Source organism: Glycine max, chromosome 14 (genome assembly GCF_000004515.6).
Source record: "Glycine max cultivar Williams 82 chromosome 14, Glycine_max_v4.0, whole genome shotgun sequence".
Taxonomy (NCBI): domain Eukaryota; kingdom Viridiplantae; phylum Streptophyta; class Magnoliopsida; order Fabales; family Fabaceae; genus Glycine; species Glycine max.
Window position 1 is genome coordinate 12,554,754 of NC_038250.2, and position 14,677 is coordinate 12,569,430.

General features: G+C 31.6%; 1 protein-coding gene and 1 pseudogene across 7 annotated transcripts in view; one reads left to right on the top strand and one right to left on the bottom strand.

Moving 5' to 3' along the window:
• The first annotated feature begins 333 nt into the window (after positions 1-333).
• LOC100801212 (aquaporin NIP6-1-like) lies at positions 334-13,065 on the top strand (annotated as a pseudogene).
• The window catches only part of LOC100500679 (uncharacterized), a 40,059-nt gene continuing 27,920 nt past the window's right edge, over positions 2,539-14,677 (bottom strand). Inside the window, exons 6-9 of one of the 7 annotated variants that reach the window (XM_041008747.1) lie at positions 6,428-6,462; positions 4,272-4,370; positions 4,104-4,162; positions 2,539-2,883 (exon numbers count right to left, since the gene is read on the bottom strand). The gene's annotated coding sequence lies outside the window, so the exon portion shown is untranslated. The other 6 variants (XM_041008743.1, XM_041008746.1, XM_041008744.1 and 3 more) reach the window with 6 other exon arrangements.

A 14,677-nucleotide genomic window follows, 5' to 3' on the forward strand; every position in this document is an offset into this window, starting at 1 on the left:
CATTACATATATGCATTGCTAACAGTTTCAATTCATCCCTGATGTGTTTCAACCACTCATGAGCTGGCTCATCTTTTCCTTTGTGCCAAACTCATTAAATTCAATCACTCATGCCCCTCCTATATATATAATACATCTTCACTTTTTGCATCCTCACCCTAAACCAAACAAAATCAAAGACAAAACAATTTTAACATCAATCTCAAGGGTATCTTTCTCTCTTTTTTCTCTTTTTCTCTCTTTACCTGTTTAGTCTAATATAATTTTTCTTTATCTATCAACCCTTTACTTGATTTCAGGTTACTAACTATCTAGAGATCAATAGAGAAAGGAATGGACATTATTCTTACAAGAAAGGTATATTCAAAATTACACTAAGCTAGGTTCCTTATCTAGCAAGCAAAATGATATGCATGAATTAATGTTGTTGAGTTGATTCTAAATTAAATCAGGTTAGAGCAAAGTTTATTGGCACGTTCATTTTTATGTTCGTGATAATAAGCACTGCAATTGAGAATGAAAAAACACCAGGATCAACAACTCTGATGGATGTGCAGCAAACAGTGGACTTGCTGTGATGATCATCATATGCTTCATAGGTCACATCTCCGGGGCTCATCTCAACCCCGCTGTCACCATCTCTTTTGCTGCATTAAAGTACATCCCGTGGAAGAATGTAATTCAAAATTAAGCCTTAATTAATTAATTTCCCTTCATTTTTTTGGACAAATTAAATAACAGTATAGTAACATACATATGTAGGTGGTCTTTCTGGTAATGTCTTTCAATAAAAATCCAGATAATTTTGATTAAGTAACTGCACCTAATTAATTAAGTTTTGTAGTATTTGTTATTTTCTTGCATTGATTACTATATATTAAAGGTTTTTCTAAATTATTAATTTGTAGGTGCCTGTGTATATTGGTGCACAAGTTTTGGCATCAGTGAGTGCTGCATTTGCTCTGAAGGCGCTTTTTCATCCGTACATGAGCGGTGGAGTGACGGTCCCTTCAGTGGGATATGGGCAAGCTTTCGCTATAGAGTTCATTGTCAGCTTTATGCTTATGTTCGTTGTCACTGCAGTGGCCACCCGCACAAGAGTTGTGAGTATTTTATTCTACTAACCACTACTTTCTTCATCTGATAATTAAGTAACTAAGCCGAATCAGTGGAAGTATGCGAAAACGATGTGAGACTGACAAAGCTTACTTAATTACATCAAACAAGTGTTAATTTGAAGGAGATAAGTGATACTGTAAACTCTGAAGAACGTTTTGGTCTATTTCTAGGTTTTTATATGCTTTTGTGTCATATCAGATGATAAGTTTAATTCAATTAATACATGATTTCAATTTTAAACGGACACAAGTCAACGATAATATATAGGAGGCCCTCATGCCCTGTCACCTAGATCCAAGAAGCTCATGATATTCGTGCATGCACCAAAAATAGACCATAAAGAAAACGGAGCATTCATTTAAAGAAAACAAGTTATAAATAAAATTATTTTTAAAAATTTGTTTGTTTTTTTATAATTTTTTTTCCTATATTGTATATCTTTATTCAATTATTATCTTTCTAAAGTAATGAAATAGATTGAGAGATAAGGAAAATATAATTTTAGAATGATAGTGTAATTAATTAACTTTTGTTTAGGCATGCACATAGGGAGTAAGTTTCCGTAGTTGAGCCAGAAATTGGTTCTCATTGCTGCAAAATGAAATATGCAAGAGTCTACGTACCCAGACAAGAGGAGGGGGGCGGTACGTACCACTTGAATAAAAAAAATCCAAAAATGGTTATGATTTTAACGAGGGTTATTAATGGAAAAGAAATCTCCGCATATTTTTGTTCGTTAATTTGTGATAATAAACATGAACATACAGTTTGCAGTGATAAAACACTGTGTCTATGAGCTAAACAACAAAAGGGATTTGGAACCTTGCCAGTTAATTGCACCCGATAAAAATTAAACATAGTTTTTTTGAAACATACATATTGTTATGGTGAATAATTGAACAATACATAACAATAATACAGGTGCATAATATATGTAACAAATTAGTAAGTATATATATGTTATATTATAGTATATAGATTATTGATAACAGATAAATCGTATCATTATAATGCTGTTGATTTAATTTGACATGTTATATTATGGTGCAGCTGAGAGGAATCGTGGTGGCACTATTAGAAAATATGCTTTCTACATCAGTTATTTATGACTTTCAACATCGGTTTTTAAACCGATGTTGAAAGTACCGACGTTAATAGTATTATCGTTAACATCGGTTTTCTACAAAAAACCGATGTTAACGTTAGTTAACATCGATTTTTCCAAAAAACCGATGTTAACGTTTTCGATATCAAAAAACCGATGTTAACTGTCAAATTATCACATTCGTTAACATCGGTTTTTCCAAAAAGCCGATGTTGTTTTCAGGAATTTTTTTTAAATAATGTCTCTGTTCTTACAAAAAAAACCAAAATTTAACCTGTAAATTTAAAATCAGACCACATAGCACACAACATATATCATTTGCATTATGCTTTCAAATAAGTTTTAGCAAAAAACTAGCTATCAACAAAGGTTATTCAATGTTAAAATGAAACAACAATTGTAAAAAATGTAATGCAAAGTATGTAAACTAATTAAGTAACCTAAAGTTACATAGTTGCCTAACATCCTATGTTTGATTTCTAACTTTTAGATAATACTGTGTCCACTGGATGCGAAGCGCCTTGAATCTAACTGCTACCAATGATCTAACTTCATTAAAATACTGCATGATCAAATAAAAAAATAAATTAATAATGTAATAACAATTATAAGAAAACCAACTTTGTTTGAAATAAACAATTACCGTCTCCAAATTATTCCTGAAAGATCCTAAGCAACACGTAAACAGTTACATAGTTAGCATATATCAATTGTCATTAATGGCAGTGAACACGTAATAAAAATATTCATTGGTAACAAACATTTGTACTTGTGATGATGAGCAGCACGGTCCAAAATGAAAGCAAGAATCAAAGAAATAACTGAATGAACACCTACATCAATCATCATTCCGAAAAATAGATATCAATATGAATGCTACACTCAGAAGCAAAACTAAATGAGAGAAATTATATTTACATGTATTTTGAGGAGAGAGAAACATTTATAATAATGATATTTTTTAAAAAGTATATTAATTTAGGACATTTATTATTATCAAATAAATTAACTATTTTTTTAATTTTGATGAATTAGATTATCTCTTACAAATATTAAGAGAGTTAATAACTTTATTAATGAGTCTCCTCTATTGTTATAAGTTATAATCCATAGATTCGGTGTATGTCCAAAACTAGAGTGAGGGAACAAGATAGTATAGGTGGTGCAAATTGAACATCATTTACTATACCAAGTTCTCTTTTTGGTACATATCATATACTATAGTCTATTAATTTTACATTGAAGCATTCTTTAGACTTAGATATAAGTAACAAATGAGTGTATTTCCTTATATCATTTGAATTAAAATTCCAACTCATTTACTTATTTTTTACTTATATCTAAGTTTAAAGGAAATACACCATTTGAATTAAAAGATAATTAACCATGTATAAAAGTTAAAATAAATTAAGAGAAATATTAATTTAAGTTTTGTGTGAATATATTACCTAGAGTTGGAATAAAACACATCAATGTTCTGCTGTTTAGACAATAAAGTATTTCTTTCCCACTTAAAATCTAAAACACCCATATTATCCATAGAAATAAAAAAAAAATATCAGAATTTTACAAACAACTCATACACCATACTAAGCTAGACACCTTTAGTGATATAAAAATAGCATAATTATTAACAGGTCCTATAACAAAAAAAGGCCCAGACAAGAAATGCAAGGGAAAAAAATTGAACCTTCCTCTGCCAATGGCCATGCACATCCATTAAGAACTTTTATAAAGGACAAAACAAATATTCAAAGCTGCTACACTGTTCATTTCATTCCAAAACTGAAAGTAGGCTTGGAGCTAATAGGAATAGTTCTAAATGAAAAATTGAAAAATAAAATAAAATAATATTGAAAGAAATCCGAAATAAACATACTTTTAATTCTGGCAATTCAATTACACATCCGCACTCCACTACCTCTGCTCGCACTCGCTCTGAAAGGCAACAAAAAATTATCAACATAATCAAATCCCAATATGACATTAGCAGACAAAAAACAACAAGCTCGGACTATATGGATTAGCACGCGACGGAGAGACTCACCCTGAAAAACGTTGGCTTCTAGGGTTTGTGTTGTGAACGCGAGCGAAGGTTTTGCGGTTATGTGATGAATGAATCTTATAGACTCTGTTTTGTTGGAGGCTGCAGGTAGAATGAGGGTTTTAGTTTGGAGAAGGTAAACAATTGGTGCATTGTAACCCAACCCGGCCAAGTAAAACTATTGGATTAGTATCAGCTTTTGAGGACCCTTTTATGTACGCTAGAAATAAAGGATATATTTCTTTTGTTTTATTTATATATATATATATATATATATATATATATATATATATATATATATATATATATATATATATATATATATATATATATATATATATATATATATATATTTAAGCTGGAAAAAATCTTTTAAATCATCTTGAATATATCTATTTATTAATATTGTACGAGTTTAAGTTAATGTTGTCTATATATAACTTTATTTTATGTTAGAAAAAAATATAACTTTGTTTTAGGTGGGGTAATGTTTTATAGGCTTCGGCACGATAGTATTATGCCCGTTTGAAAAAAAAAAAGTTTAGTTAATATATTTTCAAAAAGCTTTTACTGTATAGGAATTTGTTATAAGTATTTAAATTTTAATAAATTATTTGTATTTGGATATTTATGTTGATAAATGCTTACACAATTTTAAACTATTTAGATGCATTGCTACATGAATACGTATAAAATGTTGTCTCATTTTAGAAATTAAAGAAAATAAGAATCATTTTATATTTAAAAATTAATATCTAACTAAATAATTTATATATTAACATTATATATATCACAAAAATATTTTAAAAAATAACAAGGCATCCTTTACCTATTTTTAGTTTTTAAACACTAAAACTACATTATTTTTAAAAATGAAGCCTAATACAATAATCATTCTATTATAGTACAAGTTACCTTTGTCCTTGTCACCCACCTTAAAATTTATGATTTAAGACAATCACAATTCTATATAAAGAAAAAAGTCCATTTATAAATAATAAAATCAAATTTGAAGATAAAAGTCCATTTACAAATAAAGTTGACAGCAAAATCTCAAGATAAAGAAAACTTTGAAGACTTTGACAAGCCAAATATTTGTTCAAATATTAAAATTAGAATTTTAAAAAAATAGACTAAAAATAATTAATCCGAAATGTTTTTTTTTTTTCTTCTTTCCTAAATGAGTATTAAAATATATTTAATTGAGTATTAAAATAACTTTTGACAAAAAAATTCATCACTATTTAAATATAATTCTTTTTCTTTGTTTCTTATTTCCTAAATAATTTTTTTATTAAATTTATTAACAAAAAATTCACATAATTAACAAATGAGGTTAAAAATAATAAAAAAATGAAAAATGTAATAAAAATAAATTACATGTGGATTATAATTAACTCTAAATTTAAAGACTTAAAACATAATTTTCGTGTCTCATGAAAATATTTTTATTTTTGTTTTGAAAAATGTGTTTAAAAATAATAAAAATATCATTTTTTTAAATCCTATAAATATATGAGATAACTATAATTATTTAAATTAAATCACTGTAACATATATTTTCAATAAATCAAATTAATATATACAAATATTTTAATTTATTTTTAATTTAAAGATAATACGATAATATAAATATAGTAGGATTTCATAGAATTTTTAAGCAATATTCTCCATTTACCTTTTTTTGAAGAAAAAAATAATTTTTTGTTTTTATAATAATTAAATCAAAATATATTAGTAATAAATTTTTATTTTTTTACGATATAATTGTTTTTACCAACATTCTATAAAAATTCTATAAAAGTTAAACTCTATTATTAAAAACAGTTTTTTTTTTTTCAAATTAACTAATATCAAATAATTTATATAAATGTGTGTTATATTTAAATGATAATCATGAAATAATAAAATTAAAATTACGAAATTCATTTTAAAAATTTAGTTTAATTTTTAAATATTTATCTTTTGAATTTATTATTGTTTATTAATTATTATATTTTTTTAATTAAAATATAATTAATAATGCAATATATGATTTTTTTTTAAAATATATAAATAATTAAAAAAAAAGTTTATATTAACATCGGTTTTTTTGAAAAACCGATCTTAACATATCATACGTTAACATTGGTTTTTGAAAACTTGAAAGAAGCGCTTACAAAAGTTTTCTTTCAGAGCACCTCTCTTCAAAAACCTGAAAAATGGCCAAATGAAAGGGTACCTCACAACATGGTTGATGAAAACCTAAACCTAATCCAACAAGATGACCAACTATCATCAACAGATGATGATGATGGGTAAATCAATACTCTAACGAGAGAACAAGATCTTTTGTTTGAAGCAATCAATTCCATACCTGACCCTAGGAAAAGAAGGTTTTTCTGGAAAAACTTAAGAAAACTTTAGAGGTAAAACCTAGACAAAAGGATTTTATTACAAACAATAAATTTTATGTAAGCAACATATTCAAAAGGTTAGAAAACTCTTCAGCCAAACCAACAACAATCCAAGATCTTCAAACAGAGATAAACAATCTAAAAAGGGAAGTAAAAGAACTTCGTCAACAACAAGAAATTCATCAGATCATTCTTTCTCAGCTTGAGGAAGATAGTGATTCTGAAAGTGTCAACAACAGTGAAGAAAACCAACCAGATAATCTAGAAGATGATATGTTTATGGCATTAATCAACAAGATTAAAATCCAAAAATTTTACATAAACATAAAAATAATTATTAATGATTTTGTTTTAGAAATGATGGCCCTATTTGACATGGGTTGATTCAAACTGCATTTTAGAAGGATTAATTCCTACAAAATTCTTTGAGAAAACCTCAAAAAAATTAAGTACGGCAAACGGCTCAAAATTAAAAATTAATTTTAAGCTATCAAATGCAATCATTGAGAACCAAGGTCTTAGGATTAACACAAACTTTCTTCTGGTAAAAAACCTTAAGAACGAAGTAATCCTAGGAACCCCCTTCATTAGAGCCTTATTTCCCATTCAAATATCTAATGAAGGAATAACCACAAATTATTTAGGAAGAAAAATTAAATAATTTTTCTACTAAACCAATCTCCAGAAATATAAATCTTATAGAAAATAAGATTAATCAAATTAACTTCTTAAAAGAAGAAGTATCTTTTAATAATATTCAGATACAACTGGGAAAACCCCAAGTAAAAGAAAAAATTCAATCTTTATTAAATCATATTGAATCAACTATCTGTTCTGATTTTCCACATACATTTTGGGACAGAAAGAAACATATTGTTGATCTCCCTTATGAGAAAGACTTTAGGGAAAAACAAATTCCCACAAAAGCCAGACCAATCCAAATGAATGAAGAACTTCTTCAATACTGCCAAAAGGAAATCAAGGATTTGCTTGATAAAGGCTTAATCCGGAAAAGCAAAAACCCATGGTCTTGTACGGCTTTTTATGTCAACAAACAATCTGAGATTGAGCGTGGAACACCCTGCTTAGTCCTAAATTACAAACCACTAAACCAAGCATTACAATGGATTAGGTATCCTATTCCAAACAAAAAATATTTGCTTAACAAATTAAATTTTGCAAAGATATTTTGAAAATTTGATATGAAATCTGGATTTTGGGAAATCCAAATCCAAGAATCAGATAGGTACAAAACAACGTTTGCCCATTCAGAATTTCAAAAAATTATGAATGATATTTTTAATCCCTATTCAAAATTTGTCATTGTCTACATAGATGATGTTTTAATCTTTTCCCAAAACATTGACCAACATTTAAAACATCTCCAAACTTTCATCCATATCATCAAACAGAATGGTTTGGCAGTCTCCAAATCAAAAATCAATCTTTTCCAAACTCGAATTCGATTCCTTGGTCACAATATATATCAAGGTACAATCATTCCAATAGAAAGGTCAATAGAGATTGCTAGCAAATTTCCCAACCAAATCTTAGACAAAACCCAGTTACAAAGATTTCTAGGTTGTCTAAATTATGTAGGAGAATTTGTCCCCTATTTAGACAATATTGTCAAGCCATTGCATGATAGGCTGAAGAAAAATCCGCCTCCTTGGTCTGACCTCCATACACAAACAGTTAAAGAAATCAAACTCAAAGTCCAATCCATAAAATGTCTGTATCTTCCTATTCCACAAGCATTTAAAATTGTCGAAACTGATGCATCAGACATAGGTTATGGTGGCATCATCAAACAAAGAGTCCATGACCAAGATCATGTCATTCCATATACATCAAAACATTGGAATCCTGCACAATTAAAATATTCAACTGTTAAAAAGGAAGTTTTAGCAATTGTTATGTGCATTTCCAAATTTCAATCGGATTTATTAAACCAAAATTTTTTAATCAGGGTTGATTGTAAATCAGCCCAAGATATTTTACAAAAAGATGTTAAAAACCTTGCCTCAAAACAAATTTTTGCAAGATGGTAAGCAATTCAAAGTGTCTTTGATTTTGACATAGAATATATCAAGGGCACCTCAAATTCATTACCAGACTACCTTACCCGTGAATTCTTATAGAAAAGTGGTAATCCCTCCTAAGGCATCAGGAATCTCCCTAAGGGGAGGACGAAGTACAGGCAAAGGATCAAGACTGGCTCTTTCGGAGCCAACCACTAAGAAATCATCAACCTCTTCTGGGTCACCAACCCAGACTGGGTCATCTACCCAGAAAACCAATTTTGAAGGGTCATCGACCCAGTTTACCTCAATCAAACCTGAGCCATCCACTCAGGAATCTCCCAAACCGGCAACCGCCAAACAAACATCGGCCGACTATGCATGGCCAATTGAAACCCTTCAGGCCCTTCAAGACATGGGTCTAATCAAATTTCCAAAAATAATCAAAAACTCTTGGGCAGACATTGCCTTAGAATCTGATGATGATTCTGAATCAAATTTACAAACAATGATCCAAAATGCATCAATGACCAAAATAGCTACCAATCCTAAAGGGAAACTACCTTTAGCCAAAGCGCAAACACCACCTACCAAACAAACTAACAATTATATTTATAAAAATAAATTTTTAACTGTTTTGCAGATGGAACCTGAATTTTGGGACAAAAATCCCTTCAAGGCGCGGCCAAGGCTTTCCCACCAGGATTTCACTACAAACCAACCACCATCTTGAAGACAAGAACTTTTTATGAATTGATTTTGGTAGATTCAAATTCTGTATCTATCAAACATTTCAATGACCAAAAGACCAAACATTAAACACCCACTCCACAATCCAAATACTAAAAGTTCTTCAACCAAGACACTTTGGTTCGGACTTGAATAAAGGAAAGAGATTTTCAGTTCCATTTGATCCGGTAAGTTATACCTATTGGGATTATGTTGATGCTTGGACTAAGGTGTTTTGGCACCAAAATACCCGCTTCAAGCATTCATGGCTGATATATTTCAAGACCAATACAATTTACAATTTTCCCAATTGGTTTTTACAATGGTGGGACTTCTTTGGACCAATTCCAGAGATATTCCCAGAAACAGTCCAACAAGGATTTGCTCAAATTGAGAGGCAATACCATTCACAGGAATCATGAATTCCAACAGATCTTAAATACTTCTCAAGCTTTGCACTGTCATGGATCTTCTCATGGCAATATCGTTACAGCAAGACTGAAAAGACAAACCAATATCCATCACTACAAAGACACACATTTGTAAAATGGTGGTCACAATTTGACTCATCCAAAGCAGATCCAGAACAAGTAAAACTCTCGTTCCAATCCCATCCAGAATTCCTCAAAGCAACTGATCCAGAAACTTCTGTGTTTTTGAACCAAAAGTCTCATCTGGCAGCATTTTTAGCAGGATCGAAATCAAAGGAGATCCTACCTAAAAATCTAAAGGAAGTTATGAAAATGTTACAGCAGGAAGAAGAAGGTTCATCCTTAAAGAAGGAAGAAACAAGTTCTGCTGAAGTAAGAAGAAGAAGATCCCTTTTACCAAAACGAAGATGATTGTTTTGGTATCTGTTTAGATTAAATTTATTTTCGGTCAAAAAACCGTCTGTTTGTAATTAATGTGTACTTAATTTTGGACAATACTACCTGTCCTGTAGCCATTAAAGTCCCGGTCAAAACTACTTGTCTTGTAACAAAAAGTCAAATAGTTCCGATCAAAACTACCGGCAACTACCGGTCTCAGATTTTTGGCTATATAAGGAGTCCTCAACCATGTTGTGAGGTACCCTTTCATTTGGCCATTTTTCTGGTTTCTGAAGAGAGGTGCTCTGAAAGAAAACTTTTGTAAGCGCTTCTTTCAAGTTTCAATAAATTTCTATTTTCCAACTCTTTTCTCTCCCTCCACCAATCCTGTGCGGCTCTGCCGCCGCTTCGGTTTCTTTGTTTATGAAAACCTGGGATTTGTAAGCCGGTCTCTTGTGTGCCCTTGATATTTGTTTTACAAATTTATATTTTCATTTCCATTTATCATACTGCATTCTTACTTCCTATCTGTCCGTTTGATCCTATTCCACTGACCTCTAATATCTGTTTAACAAATTTATATTTTCATTTCCATTTTTCATACTACATTCTTACTTCCTATCTGTCTGTTTGATCTTATTCCGCTGACCTCTGGTCTTGTTTCCAAGGGTAATCTATATCCTTTCTGATGGCATAAGCATGAAACCAATCAAAGAAAAGGACATTAATTTTGACTCTTTCGACAAATTCGTAGAACTTGTCTTGGATTTGTTTTCTGTTTGTACCCTTGTAATGTTGGAAAAACCATCTCCTTTGAGGCTCATTCTCCGGAGAATAAAAATCTTTCCTAAGGGTTTCCTGATACCAGAGGTCAGCAGAATAAGATCAAACGGACAGATAGGAAGTAAGAATGCAGTATGATAAATGGAAATGAAAATATAAATTTGTAAAAAAGATATCAAGGGCACACCGGAGACTGGCTTACAAATCCCAGGTTTTCATAAACAAAGAAACCGAAGCGGCGGCAGAGCCGCACAATATCAGTGGAGGGAGAGAGAAAAGAGTTGGAAAATAGAAATTTATTGAAACTTGAAAGAAGCGCTTACAAAAGTTTTCTTTCAGAGCACCTCTCTTCAGAAACCTAAAAAATGGCCAAATGAAAGGGTACCTCACAACATGGTTGAGGACTCCTTATATAGCCAAAAATCTGAGACTGGTAGTTGCCGGTAGTTTTGACTAGAACTATTTGACTGTTTGTTACAAGACAAGTAGTTTTGATCGGGACTTTAATGGCTACAGGACAGGTGGTATTGTCCAAAATTATTTACACATTAATTACAAACAGACGGTTTTGTGACCGAAAATAAATTTAATCTAAACAGATACCAAAACAATCATCTTCTTTTGGTAAAAGGGATCTTCTTCTTCTTCTTCAGCAGAACTTGTTTCTTCCTTCTTTGAGGATGAACCTTCTTCTTCCTGTTGTAACATTTGCAGAACTTCCTTTAGATTTTTAGTAGGATCTCCTTTGATTTCGATCCTGCTAAAAATGCTGCCAGATGAGACTTTTGGTTCAAAAACACAGAAGTTTCTGGATCAGCTGCTTTGAGGAATTCTGGATGGGATTGGAACGAGAGTTTTACTTGTTCTGGATCTGCTTTGGATGAGTCAAATTGTGACCACCATTTTACAAATGCGTGTCTTTGTAGTGATGGATATTGGTTTGTCTTTTCAGTCTTGCTGTAACGATATTGCCATGAAAGATCCATGACAGTGCAAAGCTTGAGAAGTATTTAAGATCTGTTGGAATTCGTGATTCCTGGAATTGTATTGTCTCTCAAATTGAGCAAATCCTTGTTGGACTGTTTCTGGGAATATCTCTGGAATTGGTCCAAAGAAGTCCCACCATTGTAAAAACCAATTGGGAAAATTGTAAATTGTATTGGTCTTGAAATATATCAGCCATGAATGCTTGAAGCGGGTATTTTGGTGCCAAAACACCTTAGTCCAAGCATCAACATAATCCCAATAGGTATAACCTACCGATCAAATGGAACTGAAAATCTCTTTCCTTTGTTCAAGTCCGAACCAAAGTGTCTTGGTTGAAGAACTTTTAGTATTTGGATTGTGGAGTGGGTGTTTAATGTTTGGTCTTTTGGTCTTTGAAATGTTTGATAGATACTGAATTTGAATCTACCAAAATCAATTCATAAAAAGTTCTTGTCTTCAGGATGGTGGTTGGTTTGTAGTGAAATCCTGGTGGGAAAGCCTTGGCCGTCGCCTTGAAGGGATTTTTGTCCCAAAATTCAGGTTCCATCTGCAAAACAGTTAAAAATTTATTTTTATAAATATAATTGTTAGTTTGTTTGGTAGGTGGTGTTTGCGCTTTGGCTAAAGGTAGTTTCCCTTTAGGATTGGTAGCTATTTTGGTCATTGATGCATTTTGGATCATTGTTTGTAAATTTGATTCAGAATCATCATCAGATTCTGAGGCAATGTCTGCCCAAGATTTTTTGATTATTTTTGGAAATTTGGTTAGACCCATGTCTTGAAGGGCCTGAAGGGTTTCAATTGGCATGCATAGTCGGCCGATGTTTGTTTGGCGGTTGCCGGTTTGGAGATTCCTGAGTGGATGGCTCAGGTTTGATTGAGGTAATCTGGGTTGATGACCCTTCAAATTGGTTTTCTGGTAGATGACCCAGCCTGGGTTGGTGACCCAGAAGAGGTTGATGATTTCTTAGTGGTTGGCTCCGAAAGAGCCAGTCTTGATCCTTTGCCTGTACTTCGTCCTCCCCTTAGGGAGATTCCTGATGCCTTAGGAGGCATTACCACTTTTCTGTAAGAATTCACGGTAAGGTAGTCTAGGTAATGAATTTGAGGTGCCCTTGATATATTCTATGTCAAAATCAAAGACACTTAGAATTGCTTGCCATCTTGCAAAAAATTTGTTTGAGGCAAGGTTTTTAACATCTTTTGTAAAATATCTTTGGCTGATTTACAATCAACCCTGATTAAAAAATTTTGGTTTAATAAATCCGATTGAAATTTGGAAATGCACATAACAATTGCTAAAACTTCCTTTTTAACAGTTGAATATTTTAATTGTGCAGGATTCCAATGTTTTGATGTATATGGAATGACATGATCTTGGCCATGGACTCTTTGTTTGATGATGCCACCATAACCTATGTCTGATGCATCAGTTTCGACAATTTTAAATGCTTGTGGAATAGGAAGATACAGACATTTTATGGATTGGACTTTGAGTTTGATTTCTTTAACTGTTTGTGTATGGAGGTCAGACCAAGGAGGCGGATTTTTCTTCAGCCTATCATGCAATGGCTTGACAATATTGTTTAAATAGGGGACAAATTCTCCTACATAATTTAGACAACCTAGAAATCTTTGTAACTGGGTTTTGTCTAAGATTTGGTTGGGAAATTTGCTAGCAAACTCTATTGACCTTTCTATTGGAATGATTGTACCTTGATATATATTGTGACCAAGGAATCGAATTCGAGTTTGGAAAAGATTGATTTTTATTTGGAGACTGCCAAACCATTCTGTTTGATAATATGGATGAAAGTTTGGAGATGTTTTAAATGTTGGTCAATGTTTTGGGAAAAGATTAAAACATCTTTTACTTCCCTTTCTAGATTGTTTATCTTTGTTTGAAGATCTTGGATTGTTGTTGGTTTGGCTGAAGAGTTTTCTAACCTTTTGAATATGTTGCTTACATCAAATTTATTGTTTGTAATAAAATCCTTTTGTCTAGGTTTTACCTCTAAAGTTTTCTTAAGTTTTTCCAAAAAAACCTTCTTTTCCTGGGGGTCAGGTATGGAATTGATTGCTTCAAACAAGAGATCCTGTTCTCTCGTTAGAGTATTGATTTGCCCATCATCATCATCTTTTGATGATAGTTGGTCATCTTGTTGGATTAGATTTAGTTTTTCATCAGAAAGCATGGAGGATGAAGCTTCTGCTTCTTCCTCCGAGGTTTCTATAAGCAAATTGTTTATTTACTCTTCAATCACTGATTCTAAGTTAAGGTTTCTTAACTTCTTTTTTAATCTACAATATTTACTAATGTGGCCTTGTTTTCCACAATTGTAGCACGTTATTTTTTATTTTATTTTTTGTTTATGATTTTCTATTTCTTTACTGGTTGAGGGTTTGTGTGAGTATCTCTTTTTTGGAAATCTCTTATTGACTGGTTTATTCTCATGGATTTCTTTCCTAGAGGATTGTTTTTTCTTTTGTTTTGGACAGGCCGGTAGACCAAATTGTTCACAGAAAGAACCTAAATCCTTCTTTGTTTGAGCCTTTTCTTTGGCTAATTGCCTTGAATTTTGTCATCCTGACAAATTTTTAAGGCTACCTTTTGGACATAAGAAATTAATTGACCATAGCTTAAACTTTCATATGGAATATCTCCATTGGCAGATTGACTACGG